The sequence below is a fragment of the Cetorhinus maximus genome, chromosome 6 (assembly GCF_964194155.1).
Source record: "Cetorhinus maximus chromosome 6, sCetMax3.hap1.1, whole genome shotgun sequence".
In the NCBI taxonomy this organism is placed as follows: Eukaryota; Metazoa; Chordata; class Chondrichthyes; order Lamniformes; family Cetorhinidae; genus Cetorhinus; species Cetorhinus maximus.
This window is the reverse complement of record NC_135884.1, coordinates 49,130,150-49,145,079: the sequence shown is the minus strand read 5'-3', so window position 1 is coordinate 49,145,079 and position 14,930 is coordinate 49,130,150. Positions and strand designations below refer to the sequence as shown.

Genomic DNA, 14,930 nt, shown 5'->3' with positions numbered 1-14,930 from the left:
GATCATAAAGCGTGTGGGGAAATTTGGCTGGATTCATGCAGAAGTAGATAAGCTATCAGTAGTGTCTTATCAGAAGTTTTCAAAACCAAATGTTCTGGTAGGAATATGCCGCTGGTGGAAATTTAGCTTTCAGTAAATGGTGTTACAGTTGAATTCCACTCACATAAATTATGACAACTTAGGTTGGCTGTTCTGTGGTTTGTTGTGTCTGGTTTGGTTCCTACTTTGAAAGTTGCCGTTACATTTGGTCATTTGAGGCATGTTTTCATAGTCTGGCCCTACCAGCAGGATCCCCATGCACTGCAGGGGAACAGACAAAGCAAATTTAAAGCCACGAATAGTTGAACTAGTGTTAATAACAAACAATGGTAAAATATGTACATTATATGCAGCTGTTACTACCTTATCTTCTTCACAGTTGCTTAAATGTGTAGAAAATCGCTATGAAAAAATTTCCATGGTTTCTTAGACATGTGGCCTTGATATTCTCATTTCCCTCTACCATCCCCCAAATCTGGTATCACCCCTCCTGCTCTTAAAGGGGTGATTTTGATAAGTAGAATACACATGGTAAATAGCTAAAAACAAAAAGCTAAAAGCTGTTGTTTGAGGAACAAAGAACTGTTGATAAGACGACAGATTGTAATGTATACAGTCTGTAAATTTAGCAATGTTTGGAAAGGAAAAAACATAGTGGTAACACTTTAAAAATCCATCAGGGAGTTACAGATAATAGAATAATAGAAGTGGCAGTACAAAAATCATCAGGCTGCCTGGCTGTTTCCGTCATAAAATTTACTCTAATTTTGAACAATGTTTAAGTTTTTGTAAAAGAACCTTGTAGGACATACCTGCTTACATATTAACCAGCTTTATTGTCAGTTAGAGGAGACAGATAAATAGTTCATGTTTACCACACTCAGACAAGAGAATACACAAAGGATTAATTTTCAGTGAGCTACATCATCAGGGAGGTACAATCATACTGCAGAATGATGTGCAATTCCAGATTACAGACAGTTGCTCTAGTTATTTATAGTATAGTCGACATGAGAGATCTGAATAAAATGCCTTTTCTCTTGGATTGTCACTCATCTGTCTGGAATAGATGTCCAAACCTAAAGTTTAAATTCATGTATAAATGATGAGTAGAATGACATTTTGGAAATGAAAGAAGTAATAGTAGTTTTTGGCACCCACACATCTTGTTTATTTGCATTTTAAGTTTTAGTTTTATGTCAGAAAGAAAAAATGCTTCATATGTTCCAAGAAAATGGTAAATTTTTATTTGCTCTGGTCTGTTTTAGGTGTTTCCCCCACCTCAGACCTTTTGTTTTTTGTTAGTTACGTTTATCACGAGGAAGTTGTGGTTTTTCAAGATATTTCCCACTTAGAGCCTTATCAATAACTTTTGATTTTGGTTTGTTTCAGTATCCTCACTGAGCACTTCCACCTTAAGAGTCACTTAAGATGGTGACTTTATCATCAAGAGGGTTGGACCCGGAATTTTGAATGTATGGAATTGAAATCTGTCATTTGTCGAAGGGCAAAAAGGTAAGCTATATAATGCGTGTGTGTGTGTGTGTGTGTGGGGTTGGGTGACAGGGTGCAGGGGGTGGTTACGAAAATGTTTCGCTTTCCTGGAAGTAAAAATAATCTATAAATTGCTATTAAAAAGATTAGGTTTCTCATAATTACAGATAAGTGGTTTTATTAGCCCACAGTTTCCAGTAATAACTTTTAAAACTGCAGTATTGCTGTTCTAATTTGGCTAATTCCTATTCTTAATCAGAGGTGGATAAGCCAACACTTTCAAAAGTCAAGTTGGATCTGAACTCAGCCGAATGTTTAGCTTGGCTGGATGGGCCAAGCAGAGACTTGAAAGTTCTTCCTACCTGTGTGTAGAATTTATATTAGACAACTGATTGAGGTCCTGGATTCAATGAGTGTGTCAGCACCTATGAGGGGAAGGATGGGGTGCTTCAGTTAACCACTGCATTCACGTTATAGAGCCAAGAAAAGATGAGCTAAGGACCCTAGCTCTTCATTGCTATCCAATGATCCTGTTGCAAAGATCAGATGCCTGGATAACAAGTGAGAACAAGATCAGACTGAAATAAAAAGAGAAAATGCTGAAAATACTCAACAGGTCAGGCAGCATCTATGGAGGGAGACCTGAGTTAATATTTCAGGTCGATGATCAAAGGTCAACTCTGTTCTCTCTCCATAGATGCTGCCTGACCTGCTGAGTATTTCCAACATTTTCTCTTTTTATTTCAGATTTCCAGCATCTGCAGTATTCTGCTTTTCAGTAGGATCAGATTGGCTGTGTTATCCTGCAAAGCCAAGTAATATTCCAACACTCGCTACCCAGCCTAGACTCACAAATGAAAATGACCTGGGTGAAATACTAAAGGGGTTCAAGATCCATGGAGATGTAATCTAGCAGGAGTCACTAACTTTAAGATAGGAGGGTGAAAGGACAAGAGAATCGGGAAAAAAAAAATGAACAATTGCATTTGCTGCTTCACAGAGGCTTGCCATTTTGGAGCTTGTTCCCTCATCAGTCAGTTCATTTTTTTTTAAAGTTTCTATAATTAATTGATTTACTATGAGACCCAATATACAGAGGTAATCAGTACAGCAGAAGCCATGAGCCTAGAAGCAAATTTGCAATCCAGCCCATCTGTACTCAATTTCTTGCAAACACTTGGTCCATTCCTCTAGTCTTCCCTCCAATTTTGAGGGCTGATCTTGCCAATAGGAGACACATTCCATGTGAGCCCAGCCTGCGTCACAACATAACTCCAGATTGCAATGAATGCTGATCCTCCCACAAGGATAGCATTTCCACACTTGTCTTGAAAGTCAGGACCAGTTTTGTGGTGAGCTTGTCTTGTTACAATTTGAAGAATGCTCCGACCGGACAGGGAAAGCAGACTCTTGGTCAAAGGCACTATGTCCACCGCATGCCCGTTTACCCTTCGGCACAGGAAGCAACTGTTTATCCCAGGGTGGTTCCATTCACTGCAGCTGGGACTGGCACTTTGGACTGACGTGGAAATGAAATCAAAGGCACCCAACCCCAGATATTGCTTCATACTTGAAAACTATAGAGGATCTCCAAGATTTGTTTTGTTTTTGTCCCAAGCTGGCCTGAAATGTCAACCTCAATAGCAGTACCTACAGCCACTCTGCAATGCATGTGACTTTTCCACTTAATACATTTCTTGCAGTGACTGAGGTAGAAGAAGACCTAAGTGGCAATCCTTTGAGGTAACATATTTGATGATATTCCTGTCAGGTAGCTTCAAGTTTTATGCCTAAATATTTTTCTGACACAAATGCATGGAGCATTTTGAATAGAAAAAGTCCTCCCAAACCTTCCTTAACCTTTTCCAGTAGCCTCTGAGGACTCCTAGCGTACTGAAAGTTGCCTGAGCCTCCGGTATGTTCATTGGTATGACAACTTTGCTTGAACCTTTACAGGTTCTAAGCATACCATCAGCAACTTTTCATTTAAAGGTGCCATTTGTAATGACCTTCACATGTAAAAATGTCAGCTCAAGAAGCAGTTTGTGCTCTCCAAATATTTGCAGAATTGAGTGATTTCTTTTTAATGTGTATTGTTTTAAGTGAAAGATGAAATACAGTTTGTTTCCACAAGCAGCATTTTAATTTATCCACAACTTTTGTGGTCACACAAAAGAGTAGGTGTTATTTTCAGGTGTATGTCTTGTATGTATATATTTTTAGCACAATGGAATTGTAAAATGAAACTATGTTGTGGTAACAATCCATAGAATATTAAAATAATGAAACTATTTAAAATCTAATTCCAAATTCTAAGCAATGAGAAATTATGCAGTAAGTACTTTTTGTTCAGATGGTGCATTGATTACATAAATTAGGTTTAAAAATTTCAAACATGACACTGTAATGAGGGTGTTATCAAAACAAACTTCTTGACTTTGTTGTTTCTGATAGTTCCTCCCACCCCCACCATACCTTTTGCAATATAAACAAATCATCTTCAAAAAAAAGTATTGTCAATTGAGCGTTGAACTCGATGTTGGAGTTCTCTGTTTTGAATGCTAGCCTGGGCCTTCATTTGAATTCAGCTAATTCCAACACCCACCCTATCTCATCCCACACACCTTTATGCACATCTCTGTAGGCAAGTTTTACCAGTTCTAATTGTGCTGCAAAAAAATAAAGTCATAAAAGAAAAATTCTTCAGGGAGGCTCATTTTCCTCCTCAGCAGTATAGTCTGGCTGGCCAATTTGAAGCTTTGCTGGTGGGGGTTGAGGGGATGTCTGCATTATTTTTTCTTCTTTAAGGGAGTGAGTAAAGTCAGTACTCATTCAGTGTGTAACTTCTCCCTGAAAAGATTATTGTTGAAAGGTATTGGATAGGTTTTGAATTTTGATGAATAAGGCAAAATAGCAAACTATAGGACAATGAAAACAACAACGTGAAGCCTGTAGCACTCTGAATTTGTTCGCATCCTCCTCTTTGACTTTCCATAGATACTTAACAATATTTTTCTTCATTATTTGAGCTATTTCCTAGTTATTTTCTTTTATAATCCCCCAATTACTGTGCATTTACAGTTAGAAAAATTAGAATATGAATATTTACATAGGATCGCACATTTGTATAGCTTTATCATGATGTGATCAGTTTAGATTTTCAAATTTAGCAGATTCAGATTCATTGTTTTGTTTACTTGTTAAGGTAATAACACATTACTGTTAATGTCTGCACCTCAAGAACTGAACAAGATGCCATAATGGTGGTCTCGTAGCAGAGGTAGAAGATCAGGTACTCCTGACATAGGTGGTTGTGTTGATGGAGTGTCACAGTTGGCTGTTGATTGGACTGGCCTGTCACTCATCAGTGGCTTGAGTGTATTCTTAGCCTGGATGCTTCAGGGAGTAACAAACATTGCTTAACCCATTACTGGTGCTGTTTTATGAAGTGACTTGGTGACAATAGTCCATTGTCCGAACAGTCCTTCAGACCAGGCAGAAGCCTACAATTCCTGTGGGGAATGGATAAGGGTAAATGAAGGATAAAAATGCAAGTTTTATTTAATTTTGTTCATTTTTGTAATAAGTTGATATTGCCTAAGGTTGAAAAAAAAACACATTTTTAAATCTGAATAGCCTTATGCTATGTCCTGTTTCTTTGCACTTTTTTTTGTATTTTAGCATAAAGATTCTAAGCTGTCAATGTTTTTTACATTCAAAGACATCAAAACTCTGCAGGTTATTAGGTTTGTGGTCTGATGAAACTTTCCTCAGGGGTATATATTTGATTTGTTAGTTCTGCTGCAGTTAGGCCCTTTGCTTTTTAACTATATAGTGGCTGGGGAAGTATGATTGCGTACATCTATAAAATCTCGGATTCTGCATTGTCATGTCATTGTAGGGTGTTAGTTTTGTAGTCATAATAAGCTTTTTAAGCTGTTTTGAAAGCTAATGTTTGAAGCATTTTACTATCCTTTTTAATATTCTAAATTTCGTTAGACTTCTATTTTAAAAATGTCATTACTTAAGCTTGAAGGCATTGTTTTGTGAAATGCTGTTTCTTTAAAAAATAGGCCTAATTTCACTGTGATTAGGATGGAACATGCAATCCGGCTAATGACACTGGACTTTTCATTCCCCAAGGTTGTTGGGAAAGTTTTATATTGTTGTGGAGTATTTTAAACCAACACTCAACACAGGGTCTTTCGCTCAAACGTCAACCAGCCTTTATTCTTTTTACACTGGTGGGGAGACGATCTCTACTGGTAAACCCAGGAGACTTTTCCAACAATACAGAATTTCAAGCAGTTTATATACTATTCTAATTGCATTACAATCACAGTGCCACCTACAACAGAACTGATACCATTAAGAAGGACTGGGATTTAGGACATCACAACAATGACACAGGATAACCACCATCATGTAATCCAATTAAGAAATGGAGGAGGAAATTGTCACAACCAAATGGCCCCAGCCAACATCCATTCACCCCTGTCATGGAAGGAGAGAAACCCTCCACACAAAGATCAGCCTTAGAGCGAGAGACAGCTCACTTTGGTAGGCTCCATTGTTTTCAGTTGTAGAAATAATATCAGCACTAGTGTCTGTCCAGGGCAGACTTGCAAGATCAAAGTGGGTGCCAAGCACCAATCATCCAGCAGCGTGTCCTCACGGGCTGTGTTTGTGATACTGTTTACTGAAACAAACCATGTGACTCACACGTCTGCAATAAAGTAAAAACAGAAACAGAAATACCTGGAAAAACTTAGCAGGTCTGGCAGCATCGGCGGAGAAGAGCACAGTTGACATTTCGAGTCCTCGTGACCCTTCAACAGAACTAAGTAAAAATAGGAAAGGGGTGAAATATAAGCTGGTTTGAGGAGGGGGGTGGGGGGGTGGAAGGGGGAGTCGGGGTTTGTTGGGACAAGCAGCCAAGTGATAGGAGGAGATAAGCAAAAGATGTCACAGACAAAAGAACAGAGGTGTTGAAGGTGGTGATATTATCTAAAGGAGTGCTAATTAAGAGTAGAGAGCAGGACAAGCAAGGTACAGATAGCTCTAGTGGGGGTGGGATGAAATAATACTAAAAGGGCAAAAAAGGTATAGATAAACAATGGGTGGAAATGCATTTAAAAATAAAGGAAATAGTTGGGAAAAGAAAAATCTATATAAATTATTGGAAAAAGCCAAAAGGAGGGGGAAGAAACGGAAAGGGGGTGGGGATGGAGGAGAGAGTTCAAGATCTAAAATTGTTGAACTCAATATTCAGTCCGGAAGGCTGTAAAGTGACTAGTCGGAAGATGAGGTGCTGTTCCACCAGTTTGCGTTGAGCTTCACTGGAACAATGCAGCAAGCCAAGGACAGACATGTGGGCGTGAGAGCAGGGTGGAGTGTTGAAATGGCAAGCAACAGGGAGGTCTGGGTAATGCTTGCGGACAGACCGAAGGTGTTCTGCAAAGCGGCCACCCAGTCTGCGTTTGGTCTCTCCAGTGTAGGGGAAACCGCATTGGGAGCAACGAATGCAGTAGACTAAATTGAGGGAAGTGCAAGTGAAATGCTGCTTCACTTGAAAAGAGTGTTTGGGTCCTTGGACGGTGAGGAGAGAGGAAGTGAAGGGGCAGGTGTTGCATCTTCTGCGTTTGCATGGGGAGGTACCGTGGGAGGGGGTTGAGGAGTAGGAGGTGATGGAGGAGTGGACCAGGGTGTCACGGAGGGAACGATCCCTACAGAATGCCGCCAGGTGGGGTGAAGGGAAGTGTGTTTGGTGGTGGCATCATGCTGGAGTTGGCGGAAATGGCGGAGGATGATCCTTTGAATGCGGAGGCTGGTGGGGTGATAAGTGAGGACAAGGGGGACCCTATCATGTTTCTGGGAGGGAGGAGAAGGCGTGAGGGTGCGGGAGATGGGCCGGACATGGTTGAGGGCCCTGTCAACTACCATGGGTGGAAAACCTCGGTTAAGGAAGAAGGAGGACATGTCAGGGGAATTGTTTTTGAAAGTGGCATCATCAGAACAGATGCGACGGAGGCGAAGGAACTGAGAGAATGGGATGGAGTCCTTACAGGAAGCGGGGTGTGAGGAGCTGTAGTCGAGGTAGCTGTGGGAGTCGGTAGGCTTGAAATGGATATTGGTGGACAGTCTATCACCAGAAATTGAGACAGAGAGGTCAAGGAAGGGAAGGGAAGTGTCAGAGATGGACCATGTGAAAATGATGGCGGGGTGGAGATTGGAAGCAAAATTAATACGTTTTTCCAGGTCCCGACGAGAGCATGAAGGAGCACCGAAGTAATCATCGATGTGCCGGAGAAAGAGTTATGGGAGGGGGCCGGAGTAGGACTGGAACAAGGAATGTTCCACATATCCCATAAAGAGACAGGCATAGCTGGGGCCCATGCGGGTACCCATAGCCACACCTTTTATTTGGAGGAAGTGAGAGGAGTTAAAGGAGAAATTGTTCAGTGTGAGAACAAGTTCAGCCAGACGGAGGAGAGTAGTGGTGGATGGGGATTGTTCGGGCCTCTGTTCGAGGAAGAAGCAGAGAGCCCTCAGACCATCCTGGTGGGGGATGGAGGTGTAGAGGGATTGGACGTCCATGGTGAAGAGGAGGCGGTTGGGGCCAGGGAACTGGAAATTGTTGATGTGACGTAAGGTGTCAGAGGAATCACGGATGTAGGTGGGAAAGGACTGGACAAGGGGAGAGAGAGGGAGTCAAGATAGTGAGAAATGAGTTCTGTGGAGCAGGAACAGGCCGACACGATCGGTCTGCTGGGACAGTCCTGTTTGTGGATTTTGGGTAGGAGGTAGAAGCGGGCCTTCCGAGGTTGGGCGACTATCAGGTTGGAAGCTGTGGAAGGAAGATCTTCAGAGGAGATGAGGTCAGTGATAGTCCTGGAAACAATGGCTTGATGTTCAGTAGTGGGGTCATGGTCCAGGGAGAGGTAGGAGGAAGTGTCTGCGAGTTGACGCTCGGCCTCCGCGAGGTAGAGGGCTGAGCGTCAACTCGCAAATTTCGCTGTTCCTTAAGCTATGCCTTTGCTTTTTGCTTTCCCCATTTCTTCCTACATGCTGCACATGCTGCAATTTCCCAAGCTATAGCTAACGGTAACTGTAACACTACCAAGACATGGGAGATAATTCAGATCCAAGGGTGGGTTTCAACACTTTCTAGTTCCACAGTCGCTTCCACTAATTTCTGGCCCTTAGATCCTTTTCTTTCTCTTTCTTCAAAATCGTTAGGCCCTGTTTCAAAACATGGTGTTGTTGTACTACTCTGCCTAAACTCTCAGTTTCTTAAGTGCTCAGGCAAGTGGGGAATAGGTGCCTCCATGGGGTCTTCATGTTGTTCTAGGTCCTTGCCTACCTGATCTGTAAAACTTATATTAACCAGCTCCCTTGATTTTATATACACCAGTCTAGTATGTCCAATAGTAACAGGGTCCCGGGGTTTAAAGCAGATATTTGGCATCGCGATATCACACATAACGTCTGCATAATGGTATTCGACTTCGGTGGTAGTGACGCAGTATCCCCCTTGGCCTTTGTACCCTGAGTGGGTATAATGATGATCGGAGTGGGATACTTTCAGTATACACCCCTCTCCTTTTATAGCCACACTCATCTTTTGTGCCCTGGCCCGTGGGGTGTGGGCATATGGTTAAACTGCCTTTCCAGTGACATGCGCTCAGGAACACTCCTCTAATCGTACATTCTTCTTAATGGCATAGATGTCCGTTATTAATACCTAAAATAGGTTTCCCCTCGAATCAAGCCAATGTTTTTAACTTGGTACAGAGGATATGATTGAGCATCTGATTCGACCACAGGGACAATGAGCACCACCCCCACTATCGGGTTAGTACTTGCTACATGGACCACTGTGTAGACCCTGGTCATTACCTTTGAGAATGCAGGCATTCATCAAACCCAGTTGCTGTGCAAGGTCGTGGAGGTAGGAGCTGTTGATCCAATTGGGCACCTTGCCTTGTTGGATCCGAGCCAGGTCGTGTCTGTCTTGTCCTACTACCCACTGGCCATAAGCGTGACATAGGTCTCTCTTTTCCCCCGCCCCAGCCTGTTCCAGATTTCTGTCATTCAGTCAGTTGATAATCTCAGCATGGTTCTCTATTACCCTTATCCCCCTTAACAAGCCTGTAATTGGCTGGGTGCCTAACCATACTCCTGTCTGGGCAGCTTGATTTCCTCTCTTCATTAACCCCTGTAGTACCCCCATTAGCCGTTCCACACTAGACTGAACAGCTTGTATTCTAATGTGTTCACAAAGTATGTTCCCGTATTTACTCCTGTCAAAACGTCATTGATTAAACCTCTCCTTGCCCTGCGGTGGAATACAGCATGCCCTCGAAGCCTAGCTGCACCCGTGGCATCGGCTGCCTTACTGATTATATCCTTTGTTACAATTTCTTAATACCGTCAAATTCACCACAATACCTAGGTCATTGTACCATTGTTAGGTTCAGCAATACAGGTACAATTTCATGTTGTACATTGTCATACAGTTGCTCATTGTCCATAAATAATACCAGCCCATTTAGTGGGCCTGGAGTCAGTTCTGGGCACTGTAACGGTGCCATCCTCGTCATTGATGTAATCATTGGTATAGTCATGATTGACGATGTGGGTGCCCTTGTTATCAGGGGGGCGGAGTTGTAACACGGTATACAATAGGCCATCTTACAACTCCACCCTCACAGCCCAAGACATATCCTCCCCCTATTTGGCCCTGTATGTGCTGCTTTTGTGTGCATCTTGTCATACTGGTAGTATTAGTCATTTTACGTGGCCCACATGGTGTTGGACTCGAGCTTACCCACGCACCGTTACACGTATCTCCTGTTTTTCACACTCGTAACTGGTTGACAAGGTGAAACCCATTTTAGAGTCACCTTTGGGGGATCGCAATCTGCATTCCATTCCTTCTCATTCTGTTGCGCTTGTCGTGAGAATCGTTCCGATCATCAGACTCGTCAAAATTAATGCTTTCATGGTGGCCATACTGTTTGGGGATAAGCACAACTCTGGCTGTCACCAGTCAGTTAGCCAGTTCTGTAAAACAAAATCGGTTAAAACTGTATTCGGTAAAGAGCCGATGCACACGTGATGGGCTACATGACTTCTTCTTTGGCCGTGCCGGGTCCACAGTTCCTTGGTCCTGCGGATCAGTAAAATGTTTTAGTTGCGATTAATGTTTCCATCACCCTTTCCCTTTAATATCCATACAAGCGCATGTACCGCTGGTCGTAATCACCTTGTACGGACCTTTCCACCAAGGGGTAAATCCTACCCATTCGGGGGCCACCCGTACGTATACCTTCTCTCCTACCTTGAGCACTGGTTCATTACTGCTCTTATTCTTCCTTTCCTGATCTTGGATGTCTTGTTGTGCTCTCACCTCTTGTCTCAACTCACGTAGTTCGTTGTCTAATTGTTGTACGCAGTTCCTAATGCGGTCTCTTACTGGTTCTAGTTCCTTGCTTCCAGTTGATATTCCATCTGGCAGTCGCATAGCACGCCCCGTCATTAGCTCAAATGGGGTCAGTCCAGTTGTCTGGTTGGGTGTTGTGCATAAGCGCATGAGTATACAGGGGAGGACATCTACCCATCCTTGTCCTGTTTCTGCAATAGCTTTTGCCAGTGCGGTTTTTAAAGTTCTGTTCATTCGCTCAACCATACCATACCTGAGCTTTGTGGGTGATATGGGACATGAAATCTCTATCAGACTCCTAACAATTTACAGGCTTCCTTCATAACCTTCCCAGTAAATTGAATACCTTGCTCCGAGTCTATCTGTAAGGGACTTCCCCAGCGGGGAATTATTTCCTATGCCAGTATTTGGGCTACCGTCCTAGCGCTACAGTCTTGGGTGGGAAACGCTTCTACCCACCTGGTAAATTGATCAATTACTACTAAGCAGTATTTCTTGCCCCTATTGTTAGGCAGGGGTCCGGTAAAGTCTATTTGCAGATTTTCCAGTGGGCCTTTAGGTCTTGGCTGGTGAGCCATTTTAACTTTGATTGGCTTTCCGGGGTTGTACCGTCCACATGTTATGCATCACTGACAGTGTTTGGACACCTCTCTCCCCATTCCGTTCCACCACCAATCCTTTGTTAGCCTATCATACATTTGTCTGGCGCCCATTGTGGTCAGGGCCGTGATAGATTTCTAGTAGGTTTGTTTGGGTACAATCTGGGGCTATTACCCATAAACCTTTCCTCCATACCCCATCATCTCCTCTAACTGCTCCTTTCTTAGCACATCATTCTAGCTACTCCACACTAGCTTCAATCTGTATCTTTGTAATATTCATTTCACATGGTCCCATTGCTGCAGCTGCAAAAGGGACCGATGGTTCTTTCTTGGCCACTTGTCTGGCTGCCTCGTCCACTAGCATGTTTCCTCTCTGTTCCTCAGTTTCCACCTTTCGGTGAGCTCTTATTTTAATCACGGCCGCCTCTGCCGGCCCTTGTGCTGCCTCCACTAACCCTCTCACCACATACTGCTGCCTTATGTGTCCTCCTCCTGAGGTGATGTATCCTCGCCTACTCCAAGCTATCATGTAATCATGTACCACGCCGAAAGCATATCAGCTGTCTGTGTAGATGTTAACCCTTTTTCCTTTCGCCAGTTTCAAGGCTTCTGTAAGGGCAGTCAGCTCGGCCACCTGGGCTGAAACACTTCCTTCCAGCCCCCCTTTGGCTACCACTTCACCATCTCCTGTTACCACTGTCCAACCTGTATGTGGCTCTCCATATATATAAATCATCGAGATCTATACACATAAAGGGTGTACTCGGGGTTTTCCAGGGGTTCGTCTGAGACTGTCCCCTATGTTTCTTTATCTGTTGTGGCCTGACACTCGTGTGCCTCCCCTTCCGTTAATATGCCTTCAGCAAGATTTACTCTAGTATCCCTCACTATCTGAACTGATCTGTCTTTGGGTATTAGGACTGCACCCAGGCAGCTCTTCTATTGTCTGAGACAGATTTCAATTTCCCTGTATTCAGCAGGTCTATCAGTGTATGTCACGTGTGCAGCACTATCTGTCCTGACATGGTTATCGGCCCGCAGACTCACATTGCCCGTGCTGCACAGTCTAATGCGGCTACTTGCATCTTGCCCATACCCTGGGCTACCGGGGACTGCTGGATGGAATAATAAGCTACTGGCCTCATGTCCCCACCATACTCCTGTAACAGTACTGCATTGTAGAAGTTTCCATCCACATTGTAGTGCACGTGGAATGGTCAGGACATATTGGGCAATCTAAGGGCGGGGGCTGATGTGAGGGCGGCCTTCAACTCTGCGTAGGCCTTATCTGCTACTTATCCCCACTCTACCTCTCCTGTTGCCGGCTTTCCTCCCTTTACTAATCGCTGTATTGGCTCCGCGGTTGCCACGAAGTCTGGTATAAAGTTTCTGCAGTAATTAAATAGTCCTAGCACCTTCCTCGCTGACGGTTACTGGTTTTGGAATGTTTTTGATGGCGGATTTTCTTTTTTGGGGGAATATCTTACACTAATTTCATGTCCCAGGTATTTAATCTGCGGTAGTCCCAATTGTGCCTTTTTCAGATTTACTTTAAATTCTGCCTCCTTTAGGATCTCCAAAGTGCACATTCGAGCACCCATGTGCCCCTTTTCACCCTCCTGAGGCTATCAGTATATTATCTACATATTGTAGTTGTGCACTTTGTCAAATTCAGTCCTTCCAGGGCTTGACTCATTGCACGGTGGAATATATTAGGGCTGTTATGGAATCCCTGTGGGACTCTGGGCCAAGTGTATTGTTTCTCTTCCACCGTGAATGTGAATTTTTCTTGTGACTCGCCATCCAATGGTATAGACCAGAACTCCTTGGCAATGTCCAAGACTGTGAACACGCTGTGTTCGGGTTTTAATCCATTAAATATCATGGAGGGACTCGCCACTATGGGATGTTCTCATGGGGTTACTTTATTAAGGGCAGTATTGTCGACTGTCAGTTGATATGATCCACCCGGTTTCTTTACAGGCCATATAGGGGAATTGGTGGTCGCTATGGTTTGTCGCAACACCACTTGCTCTATTAGATCTGCCACTATATTCTGCAAGGCTTTCTTTGCCTCTTTTTTTTATTGGGTAATGCCTATGAGCTTGGTGTTCCGGTCCCAGTATCTTAATCGGTTCTGCCCTTACCAGTCCGCAGTCTTGTTTAGATTCTGCCCAAACCCCTTCTAGCGCCTCACACAGTGGTCCCACTTGCTGCCCTTGCTTCAATCCGGCTTAGGGATTTTGCACTGGATATTTGTGCCATGTATTGGGCACCTGGACTTTGGGTCTTTTCCCCTAGGTCCCTCCATATTACTCTCTTGTTTAATATCTATGAATAAGTTTAGTTCGCTCAGTATATCTATTCCTAAGATTGTCCCTTCAGGGTTCTCACATACCCACAATTATACCCCCTATCTCCAATAATTGTCTCACTTTTATGAGCCCTAACCTGTTTTTCTCCCCACTCCTTGTATTAATATCGAATGTTTGGCGAGAGGAAGTTTCAAATTTGTTGTGGACACCAAGGCCCCTGTATCTATTAGCACCTCGCACTGCTGGTCCCCTAACAGCGCCGCTAAATATATTCGGGCACCTTGGTCCTTTCTGGGGGCCACTGTTTCTGACTCATTGTTTCTGACTCAGGGTTTTGATTATCTCGATTAGTCAGTTTTTGTTCATGTCCCCCATATTGGAAGTTTGTCCAGTTAGAGGGACCAATTGTTGTTTTGGGCCCTGTCTTGCTTTGCCTCCCCCGGCTGACCAACAGTCCTTGGCCTCATGGCCGGGCTTGTTACGGCTCCTACACTTTCTCCTATTGTCCTTTTTTGGCATATGGCACTTATTGCACCTATGTCCTGGACGGTTGCAATTATAGCAAACCTCACCTTTTCCTCCTGTTTTGCTACAGCTACAGCTGCCACTGACTCTGCTGCGACTAGTTTAGCCATCTGTTGATTGTCTATGTCCGTAACCCATCTAACTAAGGAGTCGTTATCCTGCACCATGACTAGTCCCCTCCTTATTACGTCCTGATGTACTTTGCTCAGTCCATCTTTAAACATTTGTAAGAATGCTGCATCGTTCCTTGCTGGGTCTCGTATCCCTGAGTGTCCTATTATAGGATATCCACTTTCTCCCCCCATAGTCGTGTGCTGGTTCCCCTTTATTCTGTGTTACTCCCATTATCATATCCCAATTCACTAGCACCACTCCCAGTCGGTAGTCACTGCTGTTTTAAAATGAGCAAATGCTGTCTGAGACTCTTGGGTAGTCTGGGTGACGGCCGCGCACCAGGTGCCGTCCCTAAAGTCATCGCCCAGTTCCTGCCATTTTGTTTTAGGCGTTTTA

At 43.6% G+C, this 14,930-nt stretch overlaps 1 protein-coding gene across 12 annotated transcripts in view; it reads left to right on the top strand.

The window, feature by feature from the left end:
• foxp1b (forkhead box P1b) overlaps window positions 1–14,930 on the top strand; it is a 505,775-nt gene that overhangs the window by 49,808 nt on the left and 441,037 nt on the right. For 9 of the 12 annotated variants that reach the window (XM_078543713.1, XM_078543710.1, XM_078543707.1 and 6 more), the window contains exon 2: window positions 1,432–1,554. The exons of the other annotated variants lie outside the window; for them this stretch is intronic. The gene's annotated coding sequence lies outside the window, so the exon portion shown is untranslated. The remainder of the gene's footprint in view (window positions 1–1,431; window positions 1,555–14,930) is intronic. 12 annotated transcript variants of the gene reach the window in all.